This window comes from Chrysochloris asiatica, unplaced genomic scaffold (genome assembly GCF_000296735.1).
Source record: "Chrysochloris asiatica unplaced genomic scaffold, ChrAsi1.0 scaffold00004, whole genome shotgun sequence".
In the NCBI taxonomy this organism is placed as follows: Eukaryota; Metazoa; Chordata; class Mammalia; order Afrosoricida; family Chrysochloridae; genus Chrysochloris; species Chrysochloris asiatica.
In genome coordinates, this window is record NW_006408522.1 from 7180586 (window position 1) to 7190403 (window position 9818).

The 9818-nt window shown below is 41.9% G+C and overlaps 1 pseudogene; it reads left to right on the plus strand.

Annotated features, from left to right (window-relative positions):
- Positions 1–1371: 1371 nt before the first annotated feature.
- Positions 1372–2295, plus strand: LOC102834866 (annotated as a pseudogene).
- Positions 2296–9818: the final 7523 nt, after the last annotated feature.

A 9818-nucleotide genomic window follows, 5' to 3' on the forward strand; every position in this document is an offset into this window, starting at 1 on the left:
TAAACAAGAGCCTAGGTATGTAGATGACTATTTGTGTCATTAGAGCTCTAGGATACATACTTAAGAAATGAATTGTGGTTAAATGCCGTTGTATCAATTCCGACTCAGTGACTCTGTACAGGGTGTCCAAGGGAGCCACTGGTGGGTGTGAGGTGTCGATCTTGTGGTTCGCAGTCCTTTGCTTATCCTACAGAACCACACCAGGAGTCCTGGTGGTGGTGGTGGTGGTTATGTGCCGTAGAGTCGGTTCTGACTCATAGCGACCCTGTACAGGGTTTCTGAGGCTGTAAATCTTTACGGGAGCAGAAAGCCTCATCGTTCTCCCACAGAACAGCTGGTAGTTTCAGACAGCTGACCTTGCGATTCACAGCCCAATTCGTAACCACTACTCTACCAGAGCTCCAGGAGTCCTAGGAGAGGGATTACTGGATCATAAAGTATTTTTATTTCTAGCTTTCTGAGGCAGCGCCATACTGTTTTCCACAGTGGTTATACAATTTTATGTAATCTCAACAGCAATATATAAGTTTCAATTCCTCCATAATCTCTCCAGCATTGGTTGTTTTCTGTTGTTGCTGTTCTTAAATCACCGCCATTTTTTTTGTGGTGGTAAGACAGTATCTCATTGCAGCTTTGCCCTTTAGATTTTCTTAAAGCATTCCAATTACACTTAGTTCAGACCTGGGATGTCAGAAATACATGTTCTGGGGCTCCACGCCAGATCTCCTGAATTAGATACTGGCAGTGGAACCAGCAGTCTGGGGTAGCCAGTGTGCCAGGTGATTTTGATGTCTGAGAACCACTGCTTTAACAAGGCTATTTTTCAGAGTGACAGTCCTCGTTCCCCCATTCACAAATAGCCTGTGTATCTTTAATAGCTATGTGTTCTCCCCACATCAAAAGAGGTTGGAGGGAAAGATTTAACTTTCTAATTAATAGGTAAAGCTAAGGGTTATTTTTTACTTCCTAGAAAGTGTAAATCAAACCCTGCGGATACAGAAACCAGACTAAAATTCCAAATCTAGAACTGAGGAGACAGGATGATCTAGAGCAGGGGTAGGGGGACGTGTTTTCTGCCAAAATTTATAACATAATCCACAAGCCATACAAAATTATCAATTTAAAAATTAGCCTGCTGGGTTATCTGGCAGGTCGCTCAATAAGACTACATCTCCCACGAGGCCTAGGAAGGCCAGTTTAGGGGCCAGAAAAACAATGAGACGTGTTCTTTGTTTGTCCCTACAAATGAGGAACCATCATATGAAGAATTAGATTTTGGGCCTCTTTGGGGACAACCTGAACGACTTAAAGGAACACTGGAACCGGCGGAATCCACGTTTCCGTGAGTTGGAACGGAAATAGCCTGTGGAAATGGGGAGGAGCCGGAAGACAGAAAGGGATGCTTCAAATTGGTCCACAGATAAACTGAAGACACTGTTCTTGGCAGTGCGGGTGCTAAACGAGGAAGGCAAGTGTGAGGTGATGGAAGTGAGCAAGCTTGATGGAGAGGCATCCATTAACAATGGCAAAGGCCAGCTGATCTTCTTTTATGTGTGGAGCATGAAACTGAACTGGACAGGTACCCCTACATCAGGAGTGTAGTACAAGGGGCATGTGGAGATCCCCAATTTATCTGATGAAAACAGCAAGATTAGTGTGAGCCCGGCCAAAAATGAGCCTGACACCAATCTCATGGCTTTAATGAAGGAAGAAGGGGTGAAACTTCTCAGAGAAGCAGTGGGAATGTACATCAGCACCCTCAAAATAGAGTTCACGCAGGGCATGATCTTGCCTACAGTGGATGGAGAGTCACAAGATACCACCAGACAGCCAGCTCTGACAGCGGAGGAGCGGAAGGCTACTAAATCTGCTCCTTGGAAAACCCAGGCTAGGCCTGTTGGTGTCAGAATCTCCACTTGTAATATCACCTTTAAAGAAACCTTCCTGACGTCACCAGAGGAGCTTTATAGAGTATTTACTACCCAGGAGCTCGTTCAGCCCTTTACCCATGTTCCTGCCGTGTTAGAAGCAGATAAAGGTGGGAAGTTTCACATGGGAATTTACTGATCTGGTCCCGGAGAAACACACTGTGATGAAGTGGCGGTTTAAATCTTGGCCGGAGAGGCACTTTACCACCATCACTTTAACCTTCATTGACAAGAGCGAGAGACTGAGGTGCGCATGGAAGGGCATGGCATCCCCGCTCCTGAGGAAGAGCGGACACGGCAGGGCTGGCTGCGGTACTATTTTGAGGGCATCAAGCAAACCTTTGGCTACGGCGCATGCTTATTTTAGAGTCCACAGCCTGGCGGCTACATCCTGCCCCCACTTCAGTCGGTCCCCGGACCAGGGCTTCGACTCACAGCATTGCACCATCCCAACCACTAACTTGGGGCAGAGTCCCTCCCCTCCACATATACCATGGGTTTGTGCATGTTTTCTGCTGGGTAGGATCAAAGGGCAATTTCTCTTTTATGTGTACATTCACTAAATAAATCTAATTTAAAAAAAAAATTAGCCTGCTATATTTGGTCAAATATCTAATTAACACACCCCTTAAATGATGGCTAAGGAGCTCTGGTAGCATAGTGGTTACGAGTCAGGCTGCTAACCTCCAGGTCAGCAGTTTGAAACTACCAGCGGTTCCATGGAATAAAGATGAGGCTTTCTGCTCCCGTAAAGATTTATAGCCTCAGAAACCCTATGCAGGGTCACTGTGAGTCAGAACTGAATCCATGGCACACCACCACCACCACCAAGCCCATGGCTGGAACTGTAGTTACCTTGACATTCCCCACCCCTAATCTAAAGGGTCCCGGGATTTGGGGATGGAATTTGCTTCTACAGGTCCATGTCTCTGAAGTGACCTTTCTGCTCCATAATCTAGAAATAATCCATCCATTCCTCTGGTACAGCTGAGTTCCAATCTAACACTTTGAGCTCTGAGGTCTTGGACAAGCTATTGACACGTAATGTAAAGTTATCAGACCCTCAGCATGGAAACTTGAGTGTCAGTACTTTGAAAAGGTTCCTAGGTGGTTTCAATAGGCAGCGAAAGGCTGGGAATTACAGATCTAAAGACCCTCAACTAAAGGCATGTCCACAGCAATATGGCTTTCAACCCATGTCACCACATCTATGCTTAATTTCTACTAAACCAGGATAGCTCACAGAAATCTACCAAAGTTTCCAAACGCCTTTTATTAAAACAATCCAGCTTCCACTGGTTTCAAGGCAATGACAGAACATTAAACATTAAAGGCACCTTGATGCCTACCAGCACCATAGTCAACAATCTGTAACCCTGCTGACAGCCTTGTTAAAGCAGTGGTTCTCAGACATCAAAATCACCTGGCACACTGGCTACCCCAGACTGCTTGTTCCACTGCCAGTATCTAATTCAGGAGATCTGGGGTGGAGCCCCAGAACCTGTATTTCTGACAAGTTCCCAGGTCTGAACTAAATAAATGCTCAGAAAGATGAAGGCCAAGACAGTCAGTGCCTTGAGACTCCTGGTGAGTTCCAATGGGGTAACTCACACTTAGAAACTGATCTAGAAAAAGTACCAGGATTTCTGTGATTCCATGAAAAGATGATCTAACCTAGACGATTGCAATGGACTGCAAACCACAAAGTCGGCAGTTCAAATCCACCGGATGCTCCTCGCAAACCTTCTATATTGCTGTTGTTAAGTACTGTTGAGTCAGTTCTGACTCATAATGACCCCATACCGGGTTTCTGAAGAGTCCTTGGTGAGTTTGAACTGATGATGATCTTTTGGTTCACACTGACCTAGGGGTCCAGCGCATTATTATGCGTCACACCAGGATTATATATATTCTTCTGTTACAGAAAAGATTTTAAGGAAATGTATAAAATGTTATCTAGCACAGGTTAGGAATACATTCAAATACTTTTTTTTTTGTATTTTCCACATGTGTTACTTTTATAATCTGGAAAATAATAAAACCTTTAAATATTCCCAGGGAAAAAGACGAAGAAAAAATCTATGAAAATGATAACAGTTGCTGTGGGACTTGGAATAAATATTTTATTCTTCCATTTTTATAGTACTTTCAGAAACAATCACCTTGTATTTTTATAATCAGAAAAACATTCTTCCCCTTGAGAAGGAGAGGCTGGCAGGAATGAGAACAAAGTGAGAGAGCTGAGAGCCCAGCCCGGGATTGAGAGTTAAGTTCTAACTGTATTCAGCTGGAGGTCTTGATGCACTACAGCTTAAAATAAAATATGTCCAAGAGTGCCTTCCTACCTGGCTGAAGGAATAAGATAGAAGAACATTTCTGCAAAACTCCCAAGGCATGAGTCTATCTCTGAGACTGATCTGCCACAAATCCCCCCAAGAACATGAGGTTATTGTTGCCCATGACAGACATTTTGCTGTCTGGACAAACGGAGTTAAAGAGAATGGAATTTTTTCACCAACGATTTAAAGCGTCCTTATATGCAAGCCCAGTGACCTTCCTGAGCTGCCCAAACACCTTCATCCATGAGGCAGGGATTGCTTTAGCTCCCACAAAGGCTAATGATGTCCTGACGCAGAAGGGCTGGGAATTTTCTCCTGGCCCCAAGAATTCAAGGACCAAGGTCCCAGTGAATCAGGCAGAACACTCGATGAGGCTGCCACATTGACACATAGTATCACATCCCTCACAGTTATTAGCACCTAAAATGATCTCTGGGAAGTCCAAAGAAAGTCTGGCACCACACACACGACACAGTCTCACCAATCTTGCATGCATTCTCACCTACAAGTCCAAAATCCAACCCACCCTCCAAAATGTCCCCTGAGCGGCCTTCCTTTCCCAGCACTGAAGGGAAGGCCTCACTCAGTGTCTCTTTAGTACCACACATGTATACATGTATGTATACATGTATGTATATGCTCTAGTACATACTACATAGATTGGGTACGGGTGGTGGTGGTGCTAGGTGTCACTTCACTGATTTCAACTCATAGTCACCTCATGTGACAGAGTGGACTGCATCAAAGACTTCTGAGGCTGAAACCTTTACAGGGGTCATCAGCAGATCTATCTCCTGCAGAGCGGAGATTCAAACAGCCATCCTTTCAGTTAGCAAACTGGTGCTTAACTGTTGTGTCACCAGGGCTCCTTGTGTATTAGAATACGTGTTCATTTACTACAACGCCCACATTTACATACAAGGGGGCTTCAAAAGTCCATGGAAGAATGGAACTAAATGCACTGTGGGATTGCAATCAATGACATGAAATGCACATAAATTAGTAAATGGAAAACTGATTTGCTCTGGAAACCTTCACCCAATTCTAAACAAAAGGTTTTTGTTTTTTGTGATTTTTAAAAAAAAACAAACTATTTTTTGTGAATTGAGTGAGTTTACAGAGCAGATCATAAATTTCACATTCAACAAATCATATACTTCGCTTCATTATAATGACTGCAATCCCTTCCATGTACCAACAGTTAACAGCTTTTTCCTTTATTCACTGTAACATTGCTTTCCTCCCTGTGTCTCCTGCTACATCTTTTGTCTGCTAACCTTCCTCTTACATATTGCCTGCCCTGTCACCCATATTAACATGTGTCTACTCTCTAGTCCTGGTGTGGCACTGTGGGTTAATGCGCCAGACTGCAAAGCCATTTGAACTGCAAGGTTGGCAGTTCAAGCTCACCAGCTGCTCCTCGGAAACCCAATACAGGGTTGCTATGGGTTGGAGTCGACTAGATGGCACTTCACAACAACTCTCTAGCCCATAAATAGTTCCAAACCTCTTCCCCCCAGTAATCATTATAGATTGTTTCTTTTATCAAGAAAACCTTTTTACAACATTGGTCTCATACAATATTTGTCCTTTTGTCATGGACTAATTTCACTCAGAATAATATCCTTGAGGTTCATCCATGTTGTGAGGTATTTTGCAGATTCATCATTATTATTCAGCATTTTATAGTATTCCATTGTGTGTATGTATCAAAGTTTAACCTTTCTTCTGTTGATGGACACTTAGGCTATCTTCATCTTTTTTAAGTGTTTCGTGTAGACAACATATTGAAGAATCTTGTTTTCTTACCCATTCTATTCTCTCCTGACTTGTACATTGAATCCATTTACATTAAGTGTAACTATCCATAGTTATGAATTGATTGCTTTTGTTTTGTGTGTGTGTGTGGTGGTGTTGGTTTTTTTCTTCCACATAATTTTCTGCACTGAGTTTTCTAAATTCTTCTGATTTTCCTCTTTTTTGATTTTCATGTATAGATGTATTCATTTTCTTTGACATTACACTGTAACTTATTAGTATTGGTCCCTATTTTAAACAGTCTGTTGTTGAAATCTACTTGACTTTTTTGCCTTTTGCAAGTTCTGTATCTATAACTATTCCCTTTTTGCTTTGTAACTGACTTCATTATAAATTGAAATCTCTGGTTCCCTATTTTCAGTCTTGTAGGTTTGTTTCACTTTGAATACTTCTCTATCTGGATTGAGTTCTGGGCAATGGTGTCATGTGTGATAACTTCAGGTTGTTGTCTGCTATTATTGGTCCAAAGAACACCCTTTAGCATTTTTTTGTACAGTTGATCTGAATATTCCAAATTCTTCTAATTTCAAGCTTATCAGGAAACCCTAATTTTGCTATTGCATTTCAGGGACAACTTTGCTGGGTATATGATACTTGGTTGACAATTTTTTTTTCTTTCAGAGTTTTGTATATGTCATCCCATTGCCTTCTTGCCTGCCAGGTCTCTGCTGAAAAGTCAGAACTTAGTCTCTGTTTTTCATGTTTCCCAGGCTGCTTTCAGACTTCTTTTCTTGTATTTGATTTTAGAGAGTTGGATTATGGTATGTCTTGATGATTTTCTTTTGAGGTCTATCCTGTTTGGGGTCCATTCAGCTCCATGAATGCTTACCTTCTCATCTTTGATGATGTTAGGGATGCTTTCTTCCAACAACTCTTCGGCAATTTTCTCTGTGCTTTTTATTATCTCTTTCTGTTCTAGAATTCCAATTAACCCATAAGTTGTTCCTCTTCATGGTATCCCACACAACTCTTAAGCTTTCTTTGAATTTCTTCATTCTTCTTTCTGATTGTTCTTCTAGCATACTAGTCTGGAGAGATTTATTTTCAAGCTCACAAATCCAGGCTCCCATTGCTTCTCATCTACACATTTTCCCTTTCAGTGTTTTGTCCATTTCTGAGATCTTAGTATTAGTCTTCTGGATTTCTAATTGCAGGTTTTGTATTGTTTTAAAATTTGCATTTATTTTGTCTTTTTTGTTCTTGTTGTGCCTTCTTGAATCCTTCTAAAGTTTTTACTGTGTTCTCTTTGTTTTCCTTAATCTTTCTATCGATCCTTTGAAGGTACCTAAATATCATTCTATTGAATTATTTTTCAGTTAGTTCCATTACCTGTTCTGCCTCAAAAATACTTCCTGGCTTTGCATCTTGGTCATTTGTTTAAGCCATGCTCTCGTTACCTCGTGTGAGCTGAAATGGCCTGTTGTCTCTGGGGCATTGTGGGGTTGCCATCTTTATATTTAATTGATGCTTGTATGTTATGTTCTCAGGCTCTCACCAACTGTCTCCTGTGGGTGTAGTTATGGAATGAAAGCGTGGACAGTGTTAGTGCACCTCAGTTTAGGGTGGGTTTGACTGGTCTTAGCTGCTGTCTATCATCGATCAGGTGGCATAGGAGCTGGTACAGGCTCTTGCCCAGTGGATGACATAAAAAAAATTAAAAAAAAAAAGACCATGGGATTTTTTTCACGAGCTTTCTGAAGTCCCCTCGTATATGTAAGTCTTGTGAATGCTGTACTACCTGACTTCAGTCGTTCACCACTTATCTATACAGAGGAAAGGCAAGTCCCCTGAGAATCAAGGTAGCCTCTGTAATCCCTACGTTATCTTTCACACAGAGAAACACAGACCAGTTCCCAACTTCCAAACACAAAAGGAGCTCATCTGGGGCAGTCTAGGAGAGATTCTTTATGGGCATGGATAAAGATGCCCATGCTGATAACAACGACAAGGGATTTTAAAGTTTTGGTTCTGTTTAGAAATGGAAGATCTTTATACAGACTATTTCGGTTAGAGTGGTTCTAGGTTTCCAGAAAGATGACACAAAAAATACAGAATGTTCCCACAGACTCCCTTTCCTCTTCTGATATAACAGCTTGCATTCCTGTGGGACATTTGTTACAACTAATGAACCAGTACTGATTACCACATTTGTGTTCACTGAAGTCCACAGTTTGCATTAGGGTTCCCTCTTTGTGTAGTACTGGCTCTAAGAGTACTGATAAATGCACAACATCACGTGTCTACCAAGCAGAACACTCTAAAAATGCCTTGTGCTGAAGTGAAGCATCTTTAAGATTTCTCAGGGACCCTGCATGGCAAACAAAGGAATCCAGTGAGGGAAGGGCCCCCGAGGGCCCAGTGATGGGCCAGCGCAAACCAGACTATTGACTAGGATGAGTTCCAACATAGGCTTCACAGGTTTCAGAAGGGAAACATTGGTGGCTCTATAGGATAAGCACTAGACTTCTAACCACAAGGTTCACAGTTCCAACCCACCAGTTGGTACGAGGCCTTTCTGCTCCTACAAAGATTTACAGCTTCACAAACCCAAAACAGGGTCTCTATGAATCAGAACTGACCCCACGGCACCTCACAACAACAAAAGGTCTAAGAAGGGGCTTTGAGGAGATGCAGAAGCAAAGCCCGACAACACACATTTGTTGTGTGTGCATGCGCATGTATATAACACTGAGTTGAAGTTTATGTACAAGAGGCACTGTATTTGTCTAGAGGAAATGCACCAATGTTTTCATAGGATTCGATTCATACTGTTTTTCTTATTAAATACTGTTTCTCTTTATTAAATATTTTGTTTACTGAGCTTAATTGAGTGTACTACTTTCAGAAGACAAAATAGTAAAAGTCAAGACAATCTACACGAGCAACCATATCATGATTAAACCTCCACTCACCTCCTCAGCCCCACTTCCATCCTTAGGCAGGATTAACCTTGACTTCACTCCTCTTTCAATTTCTCTTTGCAGCTGTTGCTGTTGGCAATAGAGTCCTGAATCCAATATTGTACCCCAATAGCACTGACAAACAGAGATTGTCAGAAGGGGATGCTAACAAAGACACACTTCAACTAGAGAAAGGGGTGTGGTGTGGAGTTGGGGAGGAGACCTGGGGGTGGGGCAGAGTCTGACTGATCACATCTATTCTGCCAAGTAAACGTATACATGGGTATATCACCTCATTGGAACGTAGTCTCTTCATCTCTAAAACGATAGAAAACCTACAGGTCTTTTCAAAAGAGCTCGTCCACAAGTCTAGTCAAATCTGTAAGGTATGTAGCACTTGTTACTGAAGGGGTAACAAAAGGGAGCAAAGTGGGAAAGGTAAAATTATAAAAAAAAAAAAAAAAAGAAGAAGAAGATGCCAGTACATTCTCCCAAATTTCTGACAGGAAAAGCACAAACTGAGTTCTAACATTACCACAGAAAGGGATTTGTTCTGTCAAAGACCTAAGAAAATATGGCCCACAGAGATGAGGGAGGAGATCCCTGGGGGCCTAGTGAGTCAGACTCCATTTCAGAAGTGAATATACAATGAATTCAATAAATGCTGTGTTCGGGGGCTGATCCCCTGCTTGTTTTAAATCACCCCTAAGAAATTAGTATACATTTCAGGAGGTCTGTGACTATTTTACACATCACCCTACTTTTGTGGAAGAAGATGCCTTGCCTAAGGTCACATGTCTAACTTGGGCAAATTAGTTTTAATAAGCAGACTA